At 40.5% G+C, this 27,298-nt stretch overlaps 1 protein-coding gene across 1 annotated transcript in view; it reads left to right on the plus strand.

Annotated features, from left to right (window-relative positions):
• The first annotated feature begins 19,988 nt into the window (after positions 1-19,988).
• LNX1 (ligand of numb-protein X 1) overlaps positions 19,989-27,298 on the plus strand; it is a 104,680-nt gene continuing 97,370 nt past the window's right edge. Inside the window, exon 1 of the mRNA XM_048943198.1 lies at positions 19,989-20,086. The gene's annotated coding sequence lies outside the window, so the exon portion shown is untranslated. The remainder of the gene's footprint in view (positions 20,087-27,298) is intronic.

Consider the following 27,298-nt stretch of genomic DNA (forward strand, 5'->3'; position numbering starts at 1 on the left):
CCTTTGGGCCAGGGAGGAAGAGGAAGGCATTCAAATAGGGATGCCTCCAGTTGTGTAAGCCCCTTCTGCAGGTATAGCTCCAACACAAATGTACTGCGCATGGGAAGATGCCAGGGAACAACCTGATCAAAGGGACACTGCAGTTTTTTATGCCTGAGGGGTGATGCCATGGGGGTGAATCAGTGCACAGCCTCTGCTGTCCTCCTCTGCTTCCAATCCTATTTCTGTGGGCATGGGATGCACCTGCAAAACCTGTCACTCCCCCACTCTCCTAAGACATCCTCATTATCAGTGCTGGCCATGTGGAAGGAAAGCAGCAGCCCCATGCTTGTAAATTGCTTAATGTCCCTTCAACATTTAGCTGTACTGAGATCAACTTTTCAACATAGATTTTGTTCTTTTTAAGCGAATTGATGTATTACATTAGATATAAAAATGAAACTATGCTGCTTATGGTTTTGTTGCAGATTTATTCTTGGGAAACACTACATTACAGAAAGTTTGAAACAAATGAGGTGAGGTCAGCGTTGCAATTCCAAATCATTTCTTTTTCCCCTTGAGAAGTATTTTGCATAGCATTTTAATAACTCTGGTTAATAATCCCATTTTTGCCCTGTGTTTTTTTTTCATTTAGAGACACAAAAATATTAAAATCTTCCATGTAAAGGAGTTTTGTAGAAGTATAAGCCACGTTCATCTACTTCAGATCTTGAAAGTTAAGAACTTCCATATGTTGTGTCTGAAGTCCTGAGTTAGAACATAATACATGTGTTTTCAGCTTATAGAAACACTAAGGCGTTCATGTCTGCAAGAATTCACTAGATGATTCAGGTGGATTGCTCAGTCAAAATCTGAAAATAGTCTTGACTGGGCTCTAGTAAGTGTGGAGGTTTTAGGCTAGAGTTGCTGCAAGTGTCAGAAAAGTGCACATTTCTTTCATTATTCTTGAGGATTCTGGAAGGAATGTAGGCACAACATTTTATTTATTATTATTATTTTCAATTGTATTTGGTAGTTCCATTTAGGCTGACTGTGGGTTATCAGGAAAAAAAGTTTTGCATGGAAGTTTTAGATGCCTCTCTACAGTGGATGTTGAATAGTGGCTGCAGTAACTAGTGACATCTAAATTAAGGGATTTGTATTAAATGAAAATACAATCCATAAGGGTTAAATATTGGGAAAAAAAAATCTCTTCCAGAAAGGAGCCATGAGCTGCTAGCTGCACCTTTCAGCAAACAGGATTTGTAGAATTTTTGCATCAGTTTCCTGCGGCTCTCTCTGAGGAAGTTTCTCACAGCGAAAGAAAAGTTGATTTACTGTATGGTGTTCAGAGATAATGTTCAAAATCCAGAGCATCATTTCTGAGCCCAGTTACATGTAGTTTCAGCTATATTTGGAAAGATACAGGTCTGCTGCTCAGATATGTGTTTTCCTATGAAAAGTGATTTCACACAAACACTTCTTTGATAAATATACCGTCAAGACTGTTGGTTTAAGTGTTTGTTTACATTTTAAAAGTATGTAATTTTTGTGGAAACTCTTTCTTTTTGAAAAAAATCCAACAACATTCATCTTATATCCAGAATCCTTATTTATTTATTCATCTGGCCAAGTGCTAAAGCATTAGACCTAAGCATTTTGGCAGCAGCAATGCCACCATTGCTTACAGGAATTTTCATTTGGGTACGTGGGACTTGTGTTTTCCTGGGAAAGACGTTTGTCAGAGCCCTTTGGTTCATGTGGTATATCATGAACTTGTGACAGCTGTGAAGAGTTGCCTTCCTTCACAAAGAGAGGGAAACGTGCTGTAGTGAGAGGAACCTGGCTTGACTTCAAAATTTAGCCAATGTGCAAGGATGGCAGCATCACTGTTCTTGTACAATTCACAATCAAGTTATCTAGAATTTCTACAATTGTGAAAAAAAAAACAAACAGCTATTTTGGTTGGAAAATTTCAGGAGTAAAAAAAGGAATAAATAACCCTTCTAATGAATTCAGATATAAATCACTGAACTATATTTGGTTGATATTTCATTTTGCTGTTGCTTTAGTGCCAGCCCAGAGCAGATGTTCACAAGTTTGCCTCTTAATGGTTTCTTAAGCATCAAAAAGTTTTTCTTGCCATTTGTCCTTTTTTTCTCCCAGAAAGAAATGCCCTGCTGTGGCAACCTGAGATAGCTCTAAAATAATTTTTGTCTAACTATATCCAGGTTTCATCTGTAAAAGTTTGGTTTCTTTTAAATTCAGGAAGAACAATGAATAGCTATTTTTAAAGTAGAAGAACTATTTCTCATTAGGCAGCCAAGAGCTTGTTCAGGGCAGCACAATAATAATAATGCAATGGACTAATTGGACAAATTACACAGTGAGTTTTCTTTTTTTCAAGCATTCATTTGGGCGGTTCTGGTTTGTTCTCAACCATTTGACTTTTCTGGAGCAGCTTTTTTTTTTTTTTTTTTTCCCCCATTTGGGCTATTCTTTGGGAGATGAAGATTTTTTCCTTCATTTCACAACTTTCATAAATTATCTCACAGCCGTACCTCCTAAGATGGCACAGACTTACAGTTAATAGGCCATATTGATTAGATCAGCTGTCTGACCTATCTGTATTCACTGTGAGTATGAGAAGTGCTTGCAAACATGTGTTAATACAAAAATTTTACCTAGATTTGACAAAAAGGCCCTCCCAGTGTATACATATGAATACATGGATTAAACCTCTGTGGTGAGCCAGGATTGTGGGGGAGCAAATTACAACTCTGCAGATGGCTCGGCAACATTTTGCTCTGCATAGCTAGAACATATTTATGTAAATATTTCAAATTTCAAATAGGAGCACCAGAAATCAGTATTTCCTAGAAAATCGAACCCTGATTTGCTATTCCAACATCTGTGACACTCCAGCACTGTGAATCATTACTACAAGGGACCAACGCTGTTGGTGACCTGTTCGGACCTGGCAGTGGCATCAGCACATCAGCAACACTATGCAAAGTGTTACCTTTCATGCAAACATTTTCTTGCTCAGTTTTGTCCACACTTGACAACCAAATTTTGATTTTAAAAATTATTTTAATATATTTGTGAAAATAATATGTTCCTGAAAAATCCACAAATTGCTCTGCTAAAATATTAAGGCTTGTGAAAACATGGGGCTTGTTTGCAAGGCCAGGCTCTGAGTCTGTAAGCTTGTACTGCTCTTAGCTCACAGCCTCATCTTCCTCAGAAACCCATCACCCACACACAGGAGGCTTTTCTCTGAACTTCAGATCCATCCCTTTCTTTTCACTGCTGTTTATCTTCAGTGCTGGATAAGGAGCAATAGAAATAAATCACCAGAATCACTGGTATTTCGTAATTATATAAAGGCATCCTCACTGCAGTATGCACTTACTTCTTGTGAATAGCTAATGGCTGCTCAAACTGACAGCAGGTCAAAAGTGCACAGCAGCCATCTCAAGGTCTTAAAAATAAATAAATAGCTGATTCTGTTGATTCTAATGTGGAGAAATGTACATCTGAACTCCCTGTTGTGTGCAGGAGGTGCTTCTTCATTTACCAGAAGGAAAAAATTTGGATGAACTTCCTGTGGTGACGCATTTCTTGGTAGTGCTTAGCAGATAATCACAGGGAAGGAGGCTGTGATTTGGGATTAGTGCTATACGTGCAGGGCCCTGTCTCAGTGGGACTTGTTGCACCGGTGATGCTACAAACACTTTGACGACCCAGGGCAAAAAACACTGCCTTATGCAAACATCAGTGAGAAGAATAAGAGGAAAACTTGAGGAAAACAGCTTTTTATGCTGATATTTATTTTCTTGGGTGGTTGGCTGTCTTGCAACACTTGGAGAAGAAAGGTGCAAACAACAACTAAGCTGGGAGGAGGCTACAGTGCAGGAGTGGGGAGGAGAGGAAGCATTATCTGCTGGAAACGCTGTGTCAGAAAATAATGAAATGCAGTAACAATAGCAAAAACTCCCAGAAAATAGGAGCACAGTGGCTGATGGCTCTTCAGAAAAGCAGTGAAAGGTTCACCGCCTCCAGTGGGAAGGAGAACATGCTTGGGTCAGGTAGCAGGCTTCTCTGCCTGATTCCTGAGATCACACAGCCAGGCATGCTGAATGTAATTAAACCTCCCAGCAGGCACCATTTACCCAGGGGTGTGCCTTGGCTGCTCTGCTCTTACCAGCGTGATGCAATTGCCTCCATTAGGCACAGCTCTCTGAGCACAAGTACCAGTGACTCACTGGCGGCTGCCTACCTGTCCGACTGCTCTTGGGCTCAATTAAACACAGTCATGGAGCACAACACGGTGCCCATTAGTGCTGCAGCATGCCACAGCAGCCTGACGCAGGGAGCTGCCTTCAATAAACTGGTGTAAAGGTGCTACAGGGTGTATGGCAGCCTCCTGTGTGCACACGGGGATCTAGCAATAGGGGTTGCTCCAGCACTATGCTGCCAAAACAAGGCTTAGTGCAAATATTGTTTTCTCTAAAAATAAGAGTAATTAAAAAAGAGAGGGAGAGTGAAAGTGGTGATGTATGCTAAATACTGTCCTTTTTGAAGTTGATCTCTGCTTTCTCTGAATTCAGTGCTGGTCTTTATCAGTGTCGCTGCTGCACACTTGGCCTGCTGTATGGCAGATCCCCAGCACAGCACAGAGGATGGTGCTAAGACTTTGGCCTAATGCTTGCAATGCCTTGGTTTTATTCCCTGCTCTGATGGTCTAATCCCAGATTCATCCTAGCTAAATTTAGGCACTTAGCAGCTCTGCCTGAGGTAGCAGCTTTGCATCCTCTCCGAAGGAGGCAGGGATGATGTCGAGCCGTGGTCCTCCTTTGGGGAAGGGGCCAAGGAGGCCAGGGAAGGACTGGGAAAATACAAAGGGATATGAGAAGAAAAGGCTCTGCTCCCTGGCACTGAGGTGGAAGACTAACTGCCAGGTAAAGCCCTCTGTTTTTACCTCTGGAGTAGGAGGAATAGACTTTATTTCAGAAAGAATGCTTTAAAGGTTATGGGGCGTGGTGATGCCACAGCAATGGGGTGCAGGGCAAGGAAATTCTATTTAGAGAACAACCCCAGCCTCTTTGCTGATGTGTCAGTACTGTGTACCAAGTGACTTTGTGAACAATGATAGGCTTCCTTATGGACTTGACAGGTCAAGGTCTGGGTTCTCTGGGATCATATGAGAGCAAGGAGACAGTCCGGCTGCTATCTTTCTAAAGGCCTCAGTGAGAGACTAGGAGTATGAGGTGAGCCATGAGAGGGAAAAGTATTGCTTACAGAGATGCCAGCAAGAGCATATACATTAGTATACATACATTATATATATATATAATAATTATATATTATATACTCACAAGTTCTCTCTCAAGAGAACCAATGGTAGATTGGCAGATAACTCAGCAATTGCTTTTCACAGGTTCATATAGGGATTGGGGCAGATGTGGGATTTCAGAGACTGCCAGTGTAGCTGCATGTCACCATCTGAATATGTAGAGGAGAAAACTCTGGATTCCTGTAAACAGATCCTAAAGCACTGTAACTGGCTTCCCTTTTTTCATTCTGGAGTGTACGTTAAATGTGTTATTACATGACTGTGGTAAGGAGCAGTGGATTCTAATGACTATAATAAATTAATCCTTATAAAAGCCCTGTGAGTAGTAGCGTCACTATTAATGTTGGCAAAAGTCTTCAAAGGCAAAGTATGAAGTAAATGCAAGGCGTTTACATTAGCATTCCAGTCATTTGGTAATGAACAGCTCCATGGGGTCACACTCACTCCCACCACCTCCTTTGGAGCGTGTCATAGGACAGACAAGAACAGACAAAGTATCCCACTGATCTTCAGAGTGGATTTTGGGAAATGCCATCCCTGAACTGCAGCTTTGTTGTGGCTGTTGGTGCTGCTGCATCCCTCTATTTCTGCAATAAGAAGCCTGGGGATGTGTGTGTAATGTGCATCATAGCATTTGACTCTTGATGGACCTGAGTTTACTATGCAAATATATTTATATAAAACAAATTACAGGAAAGTGTCTCTTTCCAGAAAATGCTGTCAGTCTAAATAGTAAATACAGGAGAAAATATGTGCAAAAGAGTGGAAAAAGTAAGCATGCCTGGCACTTTCCTTGTGGCAGAGCTGGAATCCAGCGTCCTTGCCAGAAGGCTGGCTGTCTTCCTCCAGCACTGTAACCCTTCTGCTTCTCCACATTTTTTATATTTATTTTTTTACCATTTGGTAATTTCCTTTCCATTCTAACAGCAAGTAGCCTGGAAGCCTTCCTGTTGGTTTGAGAGTAAAACCAGATTCAGAAGAAAGTTTCTTCGTAGTGACTCTGTGTGTGAAACTTGCCACTAGCCTTTTCCCTGTTACACTTCTTGATGGAGTTTCCATTCCAGGGTAGAGCTGAGTTTCAAGCAGCCGCAGGAGGTCTTGCCTCAATCCTGAATTTCTGCATTTTCCCCTGTAGGGCAAACCAGCAGCATTTTCTTTCAGACTGACAGGTAAAGCAGGCATCCTGCTAGTCAGTGACAGCTCTGTCCAGTCACCCTGCTCAGCAGCCGCATCCTGAATGCTTCATGGGGTTTTAACTTGATCACTTAATTGACAAGAGATGTGGCTTAAAATTAACTCTGACATTCCTCAGCCTGCCTGCATTCTGTGGCACAAAGATGCTTTGGGGAGCTCTGACTTGTGGATGTTGGACGTGCAAAATAGAACAGGGGAAGCAGGATGTAGGGAGTAAACACCAAAGAAATCCCTCTTTATGACTCTGCTTGGCCAAGCAAGGTAGGAGCAGAGGTCTTCTTTTCTCAAGGCATCTGCTGCCCTAGATGTGTTCTTCCTGCAGCGTAACATCAACTGCTGCTCTGCCACTGTGCAGAAAACATTGGGCCCTAGAGAAAGAGACCTTAAGAGATAGCAGTGCTAATTCTGCATGGTTTATTACTTAGGAGCACTCAGGGCAGAAATGTTGATGTGGGTGTTTGGAAGTGTATCCTGGGGGGAGCTTGAGGAGTTACAGTCTGGGGTGGGAATGGAATCAGAGAAAGAAGCACTTCAGCCTTCAAGCAAAGGTGTGTGCTGAAAATGCTGAGCAGGATGATCAGCTTTCAAAAAATGAAGGAAACCTGAGGATTATAATTGTTTTCCTGAGAAATGATGCCCTCCAGCTCTGACACAGGCTGTGTGACATGGAATAGCTGTTAACCAGTTGGCTTACCAGGCTCATGGTATATTCTCCATCTCTGGGTTCTTAAGTAAGCAGGAGCTGATTTTTCTCTTAAAAGAGATGTGTGTAGTTTAAACAGGCATTAACTCAACACAGTCCTCTCAGCTGCACCATGAAGGATATCAGGCTAGATGGTTGTTCTTGTCCTTCTTTCAAATCATGAATATATTAATAATATATATTTTCTCCAAATAGCACGTTCGCTGGGTGTTTTATATATGTCACAAAAGATGTTCTGTTTGATTCCAAGGATTTGTTGCAGTGACCATGTAGTACAGCAGCTTATACAGATTTCTGAATGGGGAATGCATTTTTCTGCGAAATACAATTAACACCCTCCCCCTCCTCCCCAGTTTGTGAATTGTTTTAGTTTTAAATTCTTAATAGAAGCAATATTTGGTGGATTGTATTTCATAGATTGCAAACTTCTGGTGATCCATTTTATTGCAGCAAGATTCTTTCCAGAAACATTATACTCTGTGTTGATGTTTTGTGACTGGGACGTGTGGTAACTCCGAGAACGAGTCAGTGCCAGATTCCACAATACATTTCTTCGTTGTCATCCATACAAAGGAAAATCAGAAACATCTGTCCTCCTTTCTTTTATTCATGGAAAAGAAATGTTATGAACACAAACAAGTACAGGTAGTAGAAGTTTGTGCACGAGTAGGAAAAATAAAAGAGCCTTGTGGGATTGTATCCTTGGGTTTATTATTCAAAATGACAAGTCACTGGCTATTATTTACTAGTAATAGACATTGATGTTTACTACTCTGCAACTCTCTAGCACTAGTCTCTGATCATCTTGTGACCATGTACCTATGTGGAAGGAAGGTTATAATTATCATCTAATCTTTGAAATCAGTTGCAACTTGAACCAAAGGAAGAGCAAATATTTCACCTTTCTAGACGTTTGAAGCTGTGTTTTTAGTATTCACTCAAATCTCATATTTTAGAAGTTATTTTCTTTTATGTTTGCCTGCATCACAGTGCCATTCTTTAGCATCTCCCTGGTCCAGGTATCTGTTTGCCAGCACACATACTTCCCTCTTGTCCTTAATTTGTCATGCCATAGTCAGTTGCAGCCAGTCAGAGCATTAGTGTAGAGAAAATTGCTTCACGGTCTAAAAGCTAAAATAGGAAAGATATTAACATTTGATTAACATAGGGAAAATTTTGTTTGATGAACAGCAAACAGGTCAACCTGCTTCTTAGACCTTGTTCGATAGAAGGTTTTTGATGAGCCCAGAAGCACCCCTGTCAATGACATTGCTGTCCCTTTTATCATGCTGGGGTATATCAGCTCCATGGGATAAACTTAGCAACGTTCTTGTTATGAGAACTTGGAAAGCGTCCTTTTGTGTATCAGTTCTCAGCATTCCTGTAGATTAGGAATAATCTCTCTCTTTCTCTTTTCTTCACCCTCCATAATTCATAAATATAGAAAGATCGCTTTCCCTGAGTGCTTATTGCAGTTCTCTTTTTTGGAAAACACCATGCATTTTTCCAGACTCTGTTGGCTGAAAATATAGCTAGAATGTACCAGTGCTATTTCTTTCAATTAGGGAATCTCAGCACTAAGAGAGCTGGGTTGAGTGAAATATTTTTGTTCACATTTCTTACATGAACCTAGGCATCTGTGGAATATACTTTGGTACTTTGGAAAACATCACAGCAAATTATTTCTACTGAAGAAAGATAAGACACGGTTTTGAAAGCCTCTATATTATTTAAAAATTATCAGCACACGCTTTGCAACTATGAATGATGTTTCAGAATGCTCTGCACATTTGAAAATGAACTTTGTGAGTGAACCGGGCTTTCATTTTTGTTTGCTGAAAACTTGGAAAAATAACTGTCCACTTTTTGTGAGAACTGCCAACATATTAGATAGTCACTTGCATCATCCCTTGGCCTAATATTTGTATCACTGGCAAAAGTATGAGAAGGTAGATAATTTATTGCTGCTAAAATACATACTTCTGTCTTGTTACTAATTTTCCCCAGGTTGGGCTTGTCCTCTCTGATACTTACTCCCATGTGATTTTTCATGACCCTGCTGACTTTTTTCTTGCTTCTACAACTGAAGTGTAGAATACAATGATACAGACTCTTTTAAAGACCAAAAAAGTAATACCTTTTGAAAGAATTAGATTCAGCAGAGCAAAGGGCACTGGTGCTCATCACACAACAGTATGGGTGCAGCTGTCATTGCAGAAAATCCCCACGCCGCCGTCTGCTTACAGGAAACATCCACACTTTGTATGTTCTGCCTTGGTTCTGTTGCTCTGTCCTTAGGTATCCTTTGTTCAGTTGTGTCTGGAAACTTTCCAGTCTGGTATGGCATTTCCTTTGCTTTTATGGCAATTTTGGTTGTCACTGATCATAAGAACAGACAAACTGGAACTGAGCAGTTTTGAGAGTTCCATCAGGATTCAGCAAAACAGGAATGTCAAGAGTAAATGAGCTTTATTTTTTCATCAGTGTGTTCTTTATTGAAACAGTTGTGCTTTTATTCTGGTGGGGGTGCTTTTTGGAAGATGAGTGACTGAGACCACTATTTTCATTCATTTTTTTCTTTTCCCTCCAATCTTGTATGTGTTATTTGCCTGGCTTTTCTGTCTCTGGAGCATAAAAACAGTGCACCAGTTTTCTTCTTACATATTAGGGGAGCTAAAAGGAAGCAGAGGAAATAGTGGGAGAAGTACTGCTAGATTTATACTGAAACTCAGCAATGGAGGATATTCCTGAGCAGTGCTCAGTGCTTAGTTCCCAAGCCTCTGACCACCAGGCACATGTTAATGAAAGATAAGGCAGTTTCCAGATGATGGGTAACAACTGCCATGAGAGCAATGGTGACAGGAGTGCTAGTGGTGGGAGCAGTTTCTGCAGAGGCTGATACCACCTCTGTGTTTGGTAGACATCTGCAGTAGATCCAAGGAGAGAAAGGGAATGGGAAGTGGAGGACAGCAGTGAATGACAAACATTCTGCTCTACTTGATCATGCCTTTTTTTCATTCAGTTCTCTGTACAGTAGTAACAGCTCAGACTCTGCAAGATAGATCACTAATTACTTCTCTCCTTTAAGCCACTACGAGACTTCTGAGTGGAATACAGAAACTGACTTTCAGAAGGCACATTGTGGAATCCAGACTCAGGTGGTGAAGGAGTTGGGTTCTGAGTCATATAGACCATAGTGGGGAAGAAGGCAGTGAGGCTTGACTTGTAGCCTAATTGGATTTTTTTTTTTTTTTAAGGGCAAGCAGAAACTGTTACATAGTCTTAATGAAAATGTGAATAATGCAGATGACCATGAATTAACATATAATGCCTGAATTGAATGGATGTGGAGAAGGGGTTACGATTTTGAAGGAAGAATTTAGAAAACTGTAGCATGTGTGCCAATGGTGCTGTGTTGCTGTGGGTTGCGTGACCAGGGGTATAGTCTGGGGTTGGTTAGATAAAACAAACTAACAACAACAACAACAAAACAATAAACAAACCTCAAAAGGAAAGAGATAGCTTTTATGATACTGTTGGAAATGTTTTAACACTCCAAAATATGCTTGCTGCCTTTATTAGGTGATTTAACATGCCCTTTGATTTTAGTCTGGGATTTAGAAAATACAACGACTTCTGAATACTGCCAATATTAATATGTAAAAAACTTTGTATGTGTTAAAGTATTATTTTGAAGCTACTAAAAATGACAGAAATTTTCCCCTAGAAAAAGTCTATCTCAGTTTTATATGGACAAACAGTGAGAAGAAACACAGCGTCTCTGGAGAGATCATTATTGAAACTTATCCTTTTGTAGGTAGTAAGAAAGTTAAGAGAATTAAATTGGATTTTTCAGGCAGGATTTATTCAAGCAGTTGTTACAAAACTGTATGTGAATATAAACACATCATTATGAAAACTGCAGGAAAAAAAAAAAAAAGAAGATGATGAAAGTATATTTCAGCGTGGATATTGGTCAGGATCTTGCCTGTAGCCCTAGCAGCAGGTGGTTGGCTAAACCGTCAGAGGCTCTAGAATGCAGGATCAGCAAAGGTGTGCTGCATTACGAGTGGTTATTTTAAATCATTGAATATGGAGTGTGGAAGTTTCTTTCAGAATTTTTTATACCATAATGCAAGAGCATAGCTTGGTTCTGTTTGTTTCAGTCTCAGCATGCTTTACTGGACGTGTACTTTAAAGCACAGCCAGTGGTTTAATTCATCACATGAAAGCTGACTAATCTTTATGTATATTTGTGTATATTGCAACAAGCATAAAATAATATTGTTCTTAATAACAAGCTATTCCTTTATTTGTTTTATTTAAAGATAAAATGAAACTTGGAGGCCAGGTTTGAGCAACAATAGATGGGGTTGCATTTCTCATGCATATCCAGTGTCTTACTGAAACACTGAAAAGGTACAGGTTGACATAGACATTGAGCCCCTGGAAGGATAGAAGAAGCTAGACCTCAGGGAATGTAAAACTGGAGGATGCAAGGTGCTTCTGAAAGTAAGGCTGCTTGTTTCCTCTTTGAAATCACTCAGCAGCTTCAGGCCTTGCACAGTAGCTGAAGTCCTGCTGCCCCCAGAGCCGACAGGGGCCAGCTTTGCGTGTGCATGGTGGTGCTAGGAGTGCTTCTGAAAACGAGAGGACACTGCACCCCCTGTCAGGCTCAGGTTTGGTGTCAGCCTGCTGACCTTGACCCCTGAGTACTGTAGGGTCCTTTGATCTCTTCTGTTTGGTTGTGAAGAGACATCTCCTGGTGAACCTATTTTTCTTCTCTTCATTTTAATTTTCTTTAATGATTTCCGTATCAGCTCCCTAAAATTTGAATGAAATAAGAAGTGTCTTTGTGATCAAATCTTGTGCAGCCTTCTTATTGCCTATTCAAATGTGGTCAGAGGAGGGAAGGCAGCAGGATTTGCATTCAGCAGATGATCTCATGCTCACATACTCTTGTTCTACTCATTTTTTTTTACTCAGGGCTGCATAGGAAAGGTGATTTATTTGCAAATGAATTACTTTAATAATAGGTTTTGAGTTGCACAGAACATAGACCTCACCCGATCTCTGCAGCTGTAAAAGTAGGAGCGTGGGTGTGGTTGCCTGGTAGCAGGCCAGGATGATACAGTTCAAGGGGGTGGATAAAATAACATTTACACTTACAGTAACTGTTTAAAAATGTAATTGAGCTCTGCCAAATCCTTCAAGTTCGTTTGGGGAATCCAGCTTGCTAGGATTGCCAGCACTCAGTTCTCCTTGCCCTGATTTGCTGCATCTCCTCCTGTCAGAAGCATTTCACCACAATTGTCCCGTTGTGGAGCGTGAGGTTCCACCAGCTCATCTCTGCAAACAGTAAGATGCTCTCAGCCGACCGCCTGCCTGAGCAAGCAGGGACTTGGCCTGGCCCATAAATTTGGCAGGGAGGAAAAACAAAATCCCAGAGGAAGTGTTCCACTTACAGCTCTATTTGTGTTGCAGCAAAGGCTCCAAGCCCAGCAAAGCCCAGCAAAGCCCAGTTTCTTCTGGATCTTTGAGGAAGAGTGTGGAGAAGGCAGCAATAACTTGGAAGCTGGCTCTTTTCCTTCCGAGCTGGAATGGCATAAGTGGGAACTGTGTGTACCAGGCTTCTCATCTAAAATAAATGTAAGAAGAGGTCTTGACCCCTTTGCAGTCTTGCAGCTGCCTTTTAAAAGTGGCCAAATGTTGACTGACGTAGCCTGGTCATTCCAGCATCCACACTCTTGCTCTCACTGCATCCCTCCTATGGCAGTGCCTGGTTTGAGAACACAGGGTGACTAGTTCACAGGGACCACTGAACCTGTCTGCCCTGTTTATTCTGGGACATTAGACTTAATCGCCTTTGGCTGTAATATGTATTTTCAGATCAGCATGTAGTGTTGAATATATAAGAGATATAACATCTGTTCTTTGGTGCCTCATTCGCATGCCTAATTGCCTTCGCTCAGTGAGAAATAGTTCAAGATCCCTACTTTAAATCTGGAAGTTTGTTTCTGATTAAAAATCTGGTGTAACCTCACTGCGTGATAAGATTTGTGATATTCTTCACTCTTTTTTTCTGTTAGCTTTTCTTAACTAACAAATTTGGAATATTTCACTAATTTCAAATAAGTCTGAAAGCAATAAGAAGTCTCAAAGCAGAAAGTCCCCAAGGGCTGGCGAAAAACTGTCGTGGGTAGAGAAAAGGCAATCAGAGTAGGGGGAGCTCGGCCATTGGAGTTTCAGGCTGCTTCTCTACTCAAGGAATGGTTGGATTTTGTGTTGAGGGACATGGTTTAGTGAGTACTATTGGTGATAGGTGGATGGTTGGACTGGATGATCTTGAAGGTCTTTTCCAACCTTGGTGATTCTGTGAAAAAAGGCTCTTCACCTTGGCAGTGGGCATGGAACAGGCTCCACACGGCTGTGGTCAAGGCCCCACGCCGCTAGAGTTCAAGGAGTTTTGGACGATGCTCTCTAACATAAGGTTTCAATTTTGGGTGGTCCTGTGTGGAGCCAGGAGTTGAACTCGATGATCACTTTGTATCCCTTCCAATTCAAGGTATTCTACAATTCTATGATTACTCACAGGGACTATTTTTTGCAGACTATTTGCAGTGTACGTTATCTTATGTCTATCAGAGAGGTCATAGGAGACATTGAGACTAGGGAGGAGGTTTCCTGTGGTTTTGTTTCCCTGAAGACTCTTGCCACAAAAAGATAAAAAAATAGAAATCATAGGAATTTAGAAATCAGGAATTCTGGTGCTCGTGGGCACTTTGTTTTGTATAAATTAAATTGGTGTCAACTCATTAATGTTTTCCATAAACGGCATTTTCTTCTCCTTCCAGTCCTCTGTATCTTTCTTGTCCTCTTTTACCTTCTCTAGATTTTTCAGCACCTAAAGTATCAGTCTGCATGTAGAGAGATATTATTGATCTTAACAATGCCATATTCACCTCTATACTTTCTTCTTTTTTCAAACCAACCAGTTTATCTTGCTTTGAAATGTGAGTGATTCTTTTCACTCAGATTCAATCCCAACTTGTCTTTATAACTAGTGATTGCTAACCTGGTGCCTACCCTGTTCTGCAGCTTGAGGCTGTTGCTGGGAGCATGGACATGCTTGGCTCTAGGCACTCTATCTCTGGTATCACATATGGGGCTGTCCAGATCACTCTATGTGATCACCATGGTCTTCTCAGTTAGTTTTGAAGCAAACTGTCAGTCATCTATGGTATCAACTGGTAGTTATTTTGTGTTTCTTCTGCTAGGGTAGAGTACCATTGTACATCTTTTCAGCAGAGCACAGAACACCCTGACACACAGAGAGCTTTTTACCTTTAGAAAGTGAAAAACAGGCACTGGGTCATGTTGGAGAAATGCCAGTTATGTCACTGATGAACTGCTTATAAGATAGCACTGCTGGCAGAGCAATAATATTTGGAAGAAATCTGTTCAGTTTCCATAATCCACTGATCTTCAGTAATTCTGCAGCAGACAAGAAGGTTGCCTGAGGTCCTGCGTAGATGATGCTGCCATATGGTCATCTCTGTCCTCAGAAACATTATACGTAGACTTTACGATCATATAACTTTGCATTTAATTTCATTTTGAATTACATTTACATTATCAGGAGAATATTCTTAACGAATGTAATTGTTTTTCCTTTAAAAATCCTCAGACTCTTTATTTCTTACAGGGAACTTGGGCATTCATTTTTAAAGGAAATTCATTATTAAAAAAATCTTCAACACCTCTACATGGCGTGTGAATATTTTTTCTATCCACAAGTTTTTGTTAAAGCCTTGGCCAACTCTAAGTGATGCAGACACTGAAACCCCATTCAGAATCAGCTCAGTTTTTATAGAATCGTGCAGCCAAAAATCTGGAAGAGATTGAATAAACTATGCCCCGACCTTTAGTATCTGTATGTCTGTTTGATCACGCTGTTGAAGGAAACATGAGGCTATAACATTGTTTAGATGTTCACTGCAGTGAAAATTAATTGTGAGGAAATTTGCCTGTACCCCTCTAACTAAACAAAGTTTGTACACAAAATTTGCCTGAGTATGATACGAAGCAAACGCTTAGCAATGTACTGTTTTAATTAGGAGATGGTCATTTCAAATACAACTTTTGAATCCAATCCAAAATTTTCAGTGTACACAAAATATTTCCAAAACAGACTTTTAAATATCTGAGCTTTAACTCCAGTTTTTAAGTATTGTAATTTATGAGCGGTTCTAGTCTGGGGCTAGTAAACAAGTCTATAACTTGCTGGATTTCTCCCAGTAGATAAATTGTCATCCACTTTTAATGTTGTCTGAACCTATCGGTCTGTCCTGCAATTTTTGTCTCCAGGATGGAACAAAACACAGTCATTTCATGTGAACACAGAAGGATTTTCAGTTGTAAAAATAACCTTTAAGTAAGATTTTTATGAAAAATCCTCCTTATGCCTATAAAAGGATCCAGCTTCCCTGAAGGTACATTTTCACAGCAGTATGAAAGATTTTTGATATATCACCTCTGCTGAATTTTAATGGGATGGAGTGCCTGGTTTTGCTTGTAGTAAAGATGTTTGATCTACATCCAGAACACGGATCTGTTTTTCTAGCTTCCCAAAATACAACAGCTGTATAGATATGAATGAAATAATGTGGATATGGATGCAGGAATGTGTGGAAATGCCACCTTTTTTTATTATGTTGCCCATGGATTTCACTGGTCAAAAAAGAATTTTTCCTCCGGATGAAACATTCCAGTTGCTAAGAGGATGTGGACAACTGAACACAAACTTATTCCTTGATGTGTTAAAGCTGAAACAATTTGTGCTGCATAGAGAGAGAGAGGATTTTGACTTCTTGTAGCTGTAGCAAAGTCCTTTCATCCCACAAAGGAAATGTAAGATTTACTCTCTTGTGAGCTGTGTCTCTGTTCTTGCTGTGCTTTGTGTAAAAGTCAGAAAGATCTGCAGATCTGCTTCAGTTTTCATTGCAGTGCTGCTAGCCTGGTTGTTACATGACACTTTTTAAGAGCTATTTAAAATCTCATCTGACTAAAAAGGGGATTAAAAAAAACCTGTTTTGTATTTCACCACACAAAATATTATGTTTATCCTTCACTGGATTAAAAAAAATAATAAAAAAATCTTTGTTCTAATGTGGGACGATTCTAACAGGGGAATTATTCAGATTTCCAAATTTACAGTGTTCTTCCTGAGTGGTTAACTGTTCCCATATTTGTAAAAAGGAGGGGAGAGGAAATTACCAAAGAGGTTTTGGAAATTGCCCTAGACATTAATGGTTATTTTCTGTTTGTGTTTTCTTCTCATAAAGGTTTCTGAAGTCACACTGCTGTGCTGCACTCTTCTAAATGTCTGCTTTGGAAATAAGAACAATGTTGGGAACAGTTGCATGGTGTTGGTCTGTTTTGCATTACAAAGTGTTTTTGTATCATAAAGTTCTGGATCAGGTCGTTACCTCCATCTTTAAACATGAAGAAACAGAAACTCAGCTGGCCTAATTTGGCTTAGCTCCATGGATTTCACTGCTGTGAACGAACTAGAGATTTCACCCTTTGCAGAAGATTCCTACATAAAAGATTTATTTTATTTTGGTTATGTAAATAATTTGTGAAATATAAAAAATAACTGTGTTGATTCAGCCTCTGTTAGCTCACGGGAGAAATCCTGCACAAGGCATGCAGGGCGCTGGCTGTGGCTGGCTGCAAGTGGCAGGGCAGCACTGTGCTGTTTGGCTGGGATGGCTGCAAGCTAAGGCCAGCTCCTGCTTCAGGAATGCACAGGCAAGGGGCTCTGCCCCTAGCTCCTGGCCATGCCAGCAGAGCCAGTCCCACTGGCTGGGCATGGTGGGGACCCGCGTGGTGACTGCAGTGGTGACAGTGCCTGGGCTTGTCCAAAGTGTGCTGGTGCAGCAGCAGCAGGGTCACATCCTGCATGGTCACAAAGGCAAAGCAGCTCGCTCCTGGAAACTCTTTGCTAGAAAAGTCTGCTGATTTATTTATAACGTTATATCCACCAGCAATGCAGTGCTGGCTAAAAATAACCAAAGGGCCAGCCTTGCAGGCTGGTGGCAGCCACCCTTTTCGTCTTGTTGGAGATGGAGCTTAATTTTGATTCCTTGTCTGCTGAAGGACTGCCATAGTTTTAAAGACATAGAGAAAACATGGACAGCAACGACAAGTTTCTGAACCAGCTTGACATTTACTTGTACCATTAGTTTCTTTCAGGAATCTTCCCCCAGCTTTTTTCATGCACTTACCCACACAGGAAATTGAACTGCTCTTCTTTGCAGGACCCTTTCCTTATGTGACCTTATAATTTATTGCCAGCTTCTGCAGGATTTTTTGTTGTAGTTGTTGTTGGTACTATTCTATCCTTCTTTGAAACCTAACCCAGCTGGATTTTGGTAGCATAGAGTCCCGCTAGAGTGCTGTAGATCAGTCCTGTGGAGCTAGGGTATCTACCGAATGCCTGGAAGGGTGTAGGCATGAAGTCCTGGACTGAAGTGGATAGATGCTCAGCTTTTAAGAAAAGAAAAGGAGAAAAAGGGAAGAATCTTTGTTTGGAGTGCCTGGCAAACCTACTGTGAAGCTCTTTGGAAGGGATGATGTGGTGGCCTTAGAGGTTGTTATTCCATGAGCTAAACCAAGGAGGCAGGAAGCTCCCATCAAACTGGTTTGTGGTAGAGTCCTCAAAGTAAGTTTCCACCTCATCCTGCCCTTTCTTAGCAAAGAAGAAAATGTGCATCCTTTGATGTGGTATTTTGGAAAAAATATAAACAAAATCTATGTAAGCAAGTGCTGGAGAAGTGCGGCCTCTTTTCAGCTCAGTGTGACATTTTCTGTGCATGGGTTTCTATGCTGTCAGCAGAAACAGCACACCCTACTGAGGTCAAAATCCAGCCTGGAGTTAGAAGAAGGAAGGCAGTTAAGGAATAAAGTACCCATAAATCTCAATGGCACCATCATTCTACTGCTTGCTATGGGGATTTTGTGACTCTTGGTGAAATTAATTCGTGCCCAAGAGCAAATACGTAGGCTGGCAGTTCCAGCCACCAGCTAAGGTCTTCTGCTTCTTTGGTAAATGCAGTCTTTACCCAAGATGCAGAAATATTTTTTTTACAGTTATGTACCGAAAAAATAACTTTTTTTTTTTTTTTTTTTTAAATGGTTGGTGGGAATAGATACGTTCCTACAGATACATTCCTACATCAGAAAATGAGTTGCATTGGCATAATCTGAACAACAAAATAGCTTTGCTTCCCTCATGCTGAGGGTCATGCAATGTGGGGTATGAAACCCACATGCCTGGGGGAAAAGCCCTGACAAAGAGTTAGGCCAGGGTGCAAACTGAATCAGGAAAGGAAGCTTTGGGTCATGTTTGTAGGAGGCACTGGGTATATCTAATTCCACACTGTCACACCATGCTTTCTACTGCTCTCTTGTGCATGCAACAGGGTGCTTTTCTGAGGAGCTTTTTCCACCTTGTACCCCAATCTGTCTGGAAGCAGCTCAGGCTTCTCTACAGAGCCCAAGCTTTGTTCTCCTGCACCCTGTGGCACTGCTTATGCAGCTCATGGGTGCACAAAGGTGTGTAGTGGTGTTTGCTTTCTCCTAACCTCCTGTATGAGGAAACTAGTGGAATTATGAAGGCTGGCAGGAAGAAACCAGGGCAGCACTGACATTGATGTGTATGTATGCCTGTGAGCAAGGTCTCTGGCTGCTGCTTTCCTTACTGTGCCTGGCAGCACTTGGACAACTTTGCTTTTATATTGCACTCTGGAGATTAACCAACACTACGTAAGTGCTCTGTGCAGACTTAAAGAACTGTACCATATGGTGCATGACAGTGTTTAGCATTCATGAGCTGCTTACCTTGCTCCTGAGATACTTTTTATATGGTGCATTGATTTTTTTTAAATTATTGTTATTTTTTTACATTTCGGCACTGGGTTTTGCAACCCAAATGTGGAATCCATTGACTAGATAAGCTGGAATATGTTTGCAGCTGATTGAAGGAATTGGTTAAAAGAACTTTCATTATCAAGCTCTTTCAGATAAGGCAGTATCTTCTTAAAAGCTCTTTAAGTAAACAACAAAATAAGACATTTTAAATGAAGAACTTCCTAGAAGGTCTTGAGAAAGGCTCAGTCTTTTTATTTCCAATTAACTCTACAGATTTCACCACAAAACCAAGTGGTTAGTTCTAATATTTTGAAGAACAAGGTACACGTGCAAGCATAGCCACTTCTCTCATGTGCAGACTTCTCTCATTGCACAAAGGAGTCTGCAGGCAAAAACAGGCTGCTGTGGTAGTGTGGGAGCAAGCATGTTTGATTCCTATGTGACTGCTTCTGTGGTTTGGAGAATGTGTTTCATGGCTTATTTAAATAAAGGACTTCAGTTAGAGCTCACAAAATTAATTCATGGCTGGTGGCTGTTGTCTGTAGAACAAATGGACTGAATGGATTTTTATTTGAGCTCAAGCTCTTTTTCAAGTCTGATCAAATAGTTAGGGAATGACGAGTTCCACATATGAAATGTTAGTTGTGATCACTTAGAAATGCATAATACTGTTTCTGTTCTTATTTTGGATGAACTCACATATAAGGCAAGGACAGGCTTGTAGGTCAAGTCTCTTCTGAATATATGGGTGCCAGCTTACATTAGTTAGTAGTTCTTTCACATCACCATGATCATGGAAACATGGACTAAGTCTATGCTATAAAACTCTTTCAGCAACATTGTGAGGAATAGCTCTACTGGAGATGCAGCTTTGAGGTCTCCATGTTAGCCTGGCTTTGTATTCTTCTCCAGACAGGGTAAGTTCTACTGCTAAAGCAGTTTTATATTATTATAACAGTGCCTACATCAGGGCTGTCACTCTCAAGAGCTCTCCATAATGGTCCATACAGCCTGATACCTTGTGTTCTGATATGGGCAGTACCAAAAACCATTGGAAGGGTAAAAGCAATAGTGCATGGAGTACCTGAAAGACTTTCAGGAACCTCTCCAGGTTTGGAAAACCTGAGCCACAAGTTGCATATCATCTGTTATGTTTAAGTAAAATAGAAGATTAAAACATTGTGGCACTGATCATTTAATTTTTTTTTTAATCAAGGTGGGCTTTGAACCATTCGGAGTGGTTGGAAATGTATTTCCTTGTGGTGAATTTAAGCCTGCTCCTTGGTAACTTGATTGATTCCTGACTACTTCCTCTGTGCTAAGGAAAAGGGAATAATCATCCTGTGTTTGTTTTCCCTATGTCTTTCGTGATTTGATAAATCTTCATCCCATCTCCTGGTGCTTCTTGTAGTTCTGCTATTTCCTTTAGAAATAAAAATAAACAAACAAATAAATAAATAAATGGGAAAAAAATACTTAATATCTGATTATATCCATAGATGAACGTTTTCTTCTTTAAATAATGGTAATGTTTCATGCCACCTCTGCAGAGCCATTTACCAACATTTTCTTTGCGACTTCAACATCTTTTCTGGGAGGTTTTGACTACTCTAGAGACTGATACAGGCAAAGCCAGGGTGATTTTTTTCCCTCTGTTGATTTTTTGTGAGAATTTTCTGCCAACGATTTAATAAAATATTTGAGAATTTTTGGTCTTCATTCAGAAATTATTCGTTTACAGACTGTTGCAACTTCATGAGAAAAGATAAAATTTGAAACATGTGTTGGGTTAATTATGCAAACTACCCAAACAAGCTACAAATTGTCACATTATTTAGGACTGACTCAAGCACAATGGATTACTAATTGCATAATTATGACGCTGGTTGAATTGGTTAACACAGCTACTAGCCATGTAGGAATCACAGTTTACATTTTTTTCCTGACAAATCCGTGTGCACCAGAGAGAAGTGCTGAAAATATTAACCTGAGATATCTGAGTGTTTGTAGAAAGAAATCTCATGGAGCATGGTTGTGTTGCTGAACAATGAATGGTTTCAAATGCATAAATTTGGGGGGGGAAATATCAGCTCCTAATTATTAGCAAAAGTCAATATTTTTCTCTCTCTAGCCTACCTGTTTTCACCCAAAAGTTCAAGTCCTAAATACAAAGCATTTCAAATGAATATTGACTGTTGAGCCGTGGGGCTCAACATATGTAGTTCAATATGTAGTTCTGCACAGAGAGAATCTGAGAAGCTGTGCGAAGGAGCTGAAGCTGTACACTTCACAGCAGTCAGGTTCATTCATTGGGTGCCATGTGCAAGAATTCACCAGACTTTGTTGCAAAAGTTATTGTAGCGACCTTGCAAGTCGCCTATTAACTCTATTTAGCTACTTACTAATGGGCAGAGAACAAGCAAAGTGCAAACTAGAGCTAAATCTTCAAATGCTGTTTTGCCAGTAATTAGTCTGAGGGCTCGCAGGCACTGACCTGCTGTTACAGTTTGCCCGAAAACCCTGACATTTTCTCCCTGACAAAGGTCCTTTTGAATGTGAGGCTGCCATGACAGAACTGCAATTGCATTCATTGACAGCATTGCCTGGGGGAAAGAGACTCGCATATATACAAGGTGTAGAAAATACTTAATTTACTTGTTAAATCAGTTCCCTGTGCTGTTTCACATTAGCACAAGTCTTTGCCGGTTGCAACTATAGATTCTGCTAAGGCTTCAGGGAAATGATGTTGTTTTGCTCCTGTTTTTACAGGTTGAGTGTTAATCTTTGGTGTACTTCAGAGAGTTCAGATAGAGATCCCTGGATCTCTCTATGTGAGCCTATATGAGCAGATCTGGCAGGCCAGCACAAGCCACTCTTCTTTTAGGGGTGGAAACAACCCAATGCTGCTTTCATTTATGTCTAAAGTCAGCCTTGGAAGGAAAAAACCCACAATTGTTTAAGTGTTTTACATCTTTCTTTGGGAGAAAGTGTGTTACCAGGCTTCCTGATTCAATATAGCATAGTAGGAGCTGGCTGTGTGTAACACGCATCTTTCTAAAATTTGCACAACCTACTTTCCTGGCTACCTGCTTTCTTTATGCCTATGACAAAAAGTGAAGACAATGCGTGTGACAACCATCCCAAAATGAAGATGCATTTGTTTTCAAAGCCAATAGAAAGACCTGAGAACGCTATAATACAGTTAGTCCATATATGCATGCACGTATTCACACAAAGACACAACAACAGATAAAAGCCAGGAACAGAGAAAAGAAGCTTACACAAAGTCCTGGTTGAGTGATTATTAAAGATTCAAATGTTTGGCTTAGAGATCTGTGTGCTGCCAGATTTCTGTTTGTAGGTAAGCAATGTGCTTTCCATGTAAGAAGTATCACTGTTGAGAAAGGCTTTTCTTTGCTTCCTTTTCTGTTATTTCTTTCATTGCCCGCTGTCTGCCCATTGCTTGCATATTGTGACTGCTTAGGATGAATATATTTTATGTCAACACAAACTTATTCTTAATCATGTATATATATAATCTTGTTGCCTAGACTACGAAAAGCTTCTAGAAAAATACATAATGAGATCCTAACACCAAATGAAATAACCATAAATTCGCATGTTATTTCTAGTTCTTCCTTACTTTACACCTGTGTGACCACTTGATTTGTGAAGTGCCAGTAAAGTAGCTCAAAAATTGGACAATAATGTTATCCTCCTTTGTGCTTACAGGCAAAAGTAATTTCAGTCAGTCAATCATGTGTTCATCTTTCAGCATCTGAAACCAAACCCTCTCAAACAGATTATATGCCTGATTTTTTCAGACATTACTGCCAGGCTTTGGACCACTGGAGTCAGATTCTCATTTCTAAGATATAAATATTATTTCTAATTTTCTGTCCTGAGAGCCTTGTGACAGTATAGAGGCAAAGCCAAGAGCAGAATGCTCTCTGTTTCTCCCTAGAGCCAGCTGAACAGGAGGGAAATATTCTCTCAAAAGCAAAAATCTGTGGAGATGAAAAACATTTGCTTTGACTGTGTTAACTTGCTCAAAGTTGTTTCAAAATTGTTCACAAATAAAAATTTACTTAGCCTGCATTTACCTACCTTATCTCATTGTAAAGACAGGACCCGTCTCATAAGCTTAGATTTAGTAGTGGATCCAAGTTGTTCTGAAAAGTGTTTGCAAGGTTGGTTCCCTCATTCTTCTGCAACTTCATCCACAGCTTGTGCTTCAGAAGATCAACACATGACTGCTTAGCATCAGTCAAATATCCAAGAGGTCTACTGAAATGGTTGCTATGATGTTTTTTCTTCCCTAAAAGATAGTAGGAAAAAAATATAGAGGGTACCATTACCCAAAGACAATGCTCTGTCCTCGTACTTTTACTAACAAAAATAACATTTATAATGAGGTTGCAATAGAATCAATTCAGCAGTTAGAAAAATAATTTGCAGATGTTCGTTTTTATTAAAAAAACCATAAGGTTACATTTCCATTCAAGTGATTGTCCTAGGAAGATTTAAGAATAAATAAAACTGTTGAGCACTTTCTCTTAACTTTCAGTTCGTAAACATAACCTTCTAAGAGAGTCTTTTGGCCAATGTTTCTGAAACCTATAAAACAAAAATAAAATGTACTTGAAAATATTAAGGCGGATTTTTTGCTTGGTTAGAATTAACATTTTAATTAAAATGTTATATTAATATTTTAATTTAAATGTTATTGCATTTAATTATAATTAATTACAATTCATTAATTCAGATAATTAAATTTTTATTACATGAATTAATACTTTGCATGCATTTCTTAATGACTATAAGAAATGCATAGCATTACAAAGAGGTCATCACCCAGGTGTGTTGAAACAGCTCTGCAAGTGTAAATGCAAACACTCAGTCAGGTCTAGGCCAACTGTGCTGACACAGAGCCCTCAAGTGTTTGATTTTTGTGAATTATCTCATGTTTCAACTGTTTCCCTGGCTGTGTGCATGTTCTGCAATGTGCAAGTATCTTGCTGGGTCTGATCCATTCCCTCCCTCCACAGGGGAGGTGATTGGCTTGGGTGGCTGTGGATGAGAGGGAAGTGGAAGTAAATGGAGATGTCAGATACATGAGCAAAGATGGTAAACGAGAGACAGAGGACGTTTAGAAGGAGAGAGTGCATTAAGACAAAGAAGAAGTGAACATATCCAACAGAGAGAAGGAGATAGAGGGATAACCATGTCCCAAGGAGAGGCCCATATGCCCAAGACAGCTACCTCATGCAGCTGCCCGTCTGCCCCCTGCAGCTGTGGGGTCGTTTCAGGAGCAGTCCTGGTGGGCTCCAGAGGAAGTACCGCCAGCTGTTCTTGGCTTAGGGATGAGCATTGCGACATGATGTAAGGACCCTGAAGATGAGTGGTAACCAGCAAGCATGGGAGATTCCTCAGGGCTCCTGCTGTTGACAGGTCTAGCTAAAGCACAAGGGAATACGTTGTTATTCCAGGAAGCCTTAATGATTTTAGCAGTCAGCTTCCAAGGAACCTGGATTTTTTTGTTTTTCTGTATAGTAATTGCAGCTTTCCTCGGATGCTATGAATAAATTAGATGTACTTTGATATGTTTTTTAGGGTTTGTTTTGAGTATTCTGTTTTTATACAAGTGTAATCCATTACTTAATTGCAAATATTTTATTTTCCTTAAAGATTTTTTGTGTAGCATCTGTGTAATTTTACACAAGTGCCTGAGACTTAGCCAGACTGCTAAGTCTGCTCCATTTCCTCTAAACAAAGGTCTCTTGCTTTGGAGAAAAGAGCTGCTTTTGCTTTTGCTGTAGAAGAGAAAGATGGGAGAAGACATATCAATATGTATATATCCCATATACACATGCACTATTTGTGTTCCTGTATATAGAATTGTAGAATGTGTGCACTGATGGATATTTGGAGTCTGTATATAACTTCTGTTTTCTTTCATGTGCTTTTGTTCTGTTTAGTATGTGTCTGAAGTAGACACAGTCATAGAACTGGCTCAGCCTGTATTTCTCAGTGTTGTCAGACTGGTGTTTTCTCATCAATTCTTGCAAATGTTCCAGTCTAGTTCTGAAATCTGGGAAAATTCATTACGGTAGTTTGCTCTTAGTGCTAGAATTTTTGGTCCCAAATAAATCTCAGCAGCATGTTCCTGATCATCAGGAAACACTGTGTGGGTGACAGAGCACTGGCACAAGTTGTTCAGAGGCTGTGGAGACTCCTCCTTGGAGATACCCAAAAGCCATCAGACATGGGCTTGGCACCTGCTCTGTGTGTCCCTGTATTGGGGAAGTTGGGGCAGATGATCTCAGAGTTCCTTATCAACCTCAGCCCTGCACTGGTTCTGTTCCAAGTCAAAGCAGGTTTAAGCCTGCTTTCATTCAGAAAAATTTTTAGAGACATATACTCATCAAGCACATCTGTCATTCCCATAGAAGACAGTAACTGAAGGAACGAAAACTGTTTTCTAGGAAGAGCTCAATCCTCAAAATACTTCTGTTGCTATATCTCCTGTGCTGTTGCTGCCTGGGTTTGATTTGCTCAAGACTAATGGAGGCCTTCCAGCACAATGATTTGTGTGGAAATTGCTGCTGCTTTCAGTGTAGCCAAGCTGTGCTGGGCAATTCCTTGGGCCTGGTGTAAGCTTCTTTCTACTAATTTTTTAATTATCTTAGCAAGGCATGCCATGCATTTAATCTAGCTCAGCTGTCCACTTGGATGACTCACAATGTTGAATTTGCTGAATAGGAAAGGAATGTGAAGCATCCAGATGACACTGGTACTGTGCAGTGTGGGGGGAAGAGCTCCAATACAACAGGAAACCAGTCCATCTGGTGCTTTTCATCTCGGTCTGCCAATAATCTGCATGGTCTTGTTGCCCCTGCCTGTTCCTGTGAACCTGCAACCTTCAAGTCAGTATCTAGGCTATGTCAGTGCAGTCCTGTCTCTCTGAGGTGCCTATATAATTCTTTGCAAAGCAGGTGGGAATGGTCAAGTGCAGTGTGGTTTCCTAAGGGCTGGGGACTTTGAGGTCACCTATGTGCTGGAAGTCAAGTCTCCCATGGGAGCAACAACAGTGGTCCCCACTTCTTGGGTCCATGTCTTCCACTCCTGGGGCTGTCACACTTACTTTCTTCTCAACTCTCTGCTCTGTTCTTTTTAAATAGTGTTTAATCAAAGCGTGCTTGCTATCTCTGGAGTTCACGACCATAGCAAATCTTGATTGAGGTGGCTGACTGTTATGAGGAGTCATTCCCTGCTGTCATTAGCAGTGTTGCTTTCAGCAGTGCTTGCACAAATTCCATCATTGCCATACTGTATACAGTCAGTTAGTCACGTTACAAGTGAGAACACAAATGTTCTTGCAGGTATGGGGCAGCAGAGGGGGACCACAGGGAGAGCTGGAGCTGGAAAGGGCTCCTTTCCCTGGATCAGGGCTGGGGCTGCTTTGCAGCTGGAAAAATCCAAAAGTTAAAGCTGGAGAGCACTGTTTTTTAGATTCTGTCTTCTAAACTTTTCTAACAGCAGCAACAACAACAACAAAAAACAACAACATATATTTCTTCTTGGAGAACTTTGAAGAAAAATGAAGGAAGAGGTATGTGTGTACTCTGCAGTGAGTGATGGATCAGCTGAGGAACTTCCCTGGGTCTCCTGTCACTACTTCACCCATGCAGGCCAACAGGAGGCTCTCAGTCTCTCCTCTTGAAGTTGTTCGACTTTGTATAAACAATTAACATTTAATAGAAGAGAGACTGGTGCTCAGGAACTCTCATCTATCTGAAGGAGACCCACCAGGCTACTGATTCATACACACACGTGTGTTCTCAATGAATAGTTAATGTTTTATTAAAAGTGGAATAGATCCAAAGGGATGATTCAAATCTCCTTTCTGGATCCAGTGCTTGGCTTTTAGCAAATATGCTTTTTGTTCCATCAGAAATGCCATTGCTTTTACACAGTTCCTTCTTCTTTCCCTCATCTAAATGCCCTTCTTTGTTCCAGTTGATTTTTGTTTTGTTACTGGTCCAGTCTCTGCCCTCTCCTTTGCTCTTTGACCCCGTGAGCAGGAGATCTGTGGCTCCATTATATTTGAGATAAGCTGAATCTGTGGA

Source organism: Lagopus muta, chromosome 4 (assembly GCF_023343835.1).
Source record: "Lagopus muta isolate bLagMut1 chromosome 4, bLagMut1 primary, whole genome shotgun sequence".
NCBI lineage: Eukaryota > Metazoa > Chordata > Aves > Galliformes > Phasianidae > Lagopus > Lagopus muta.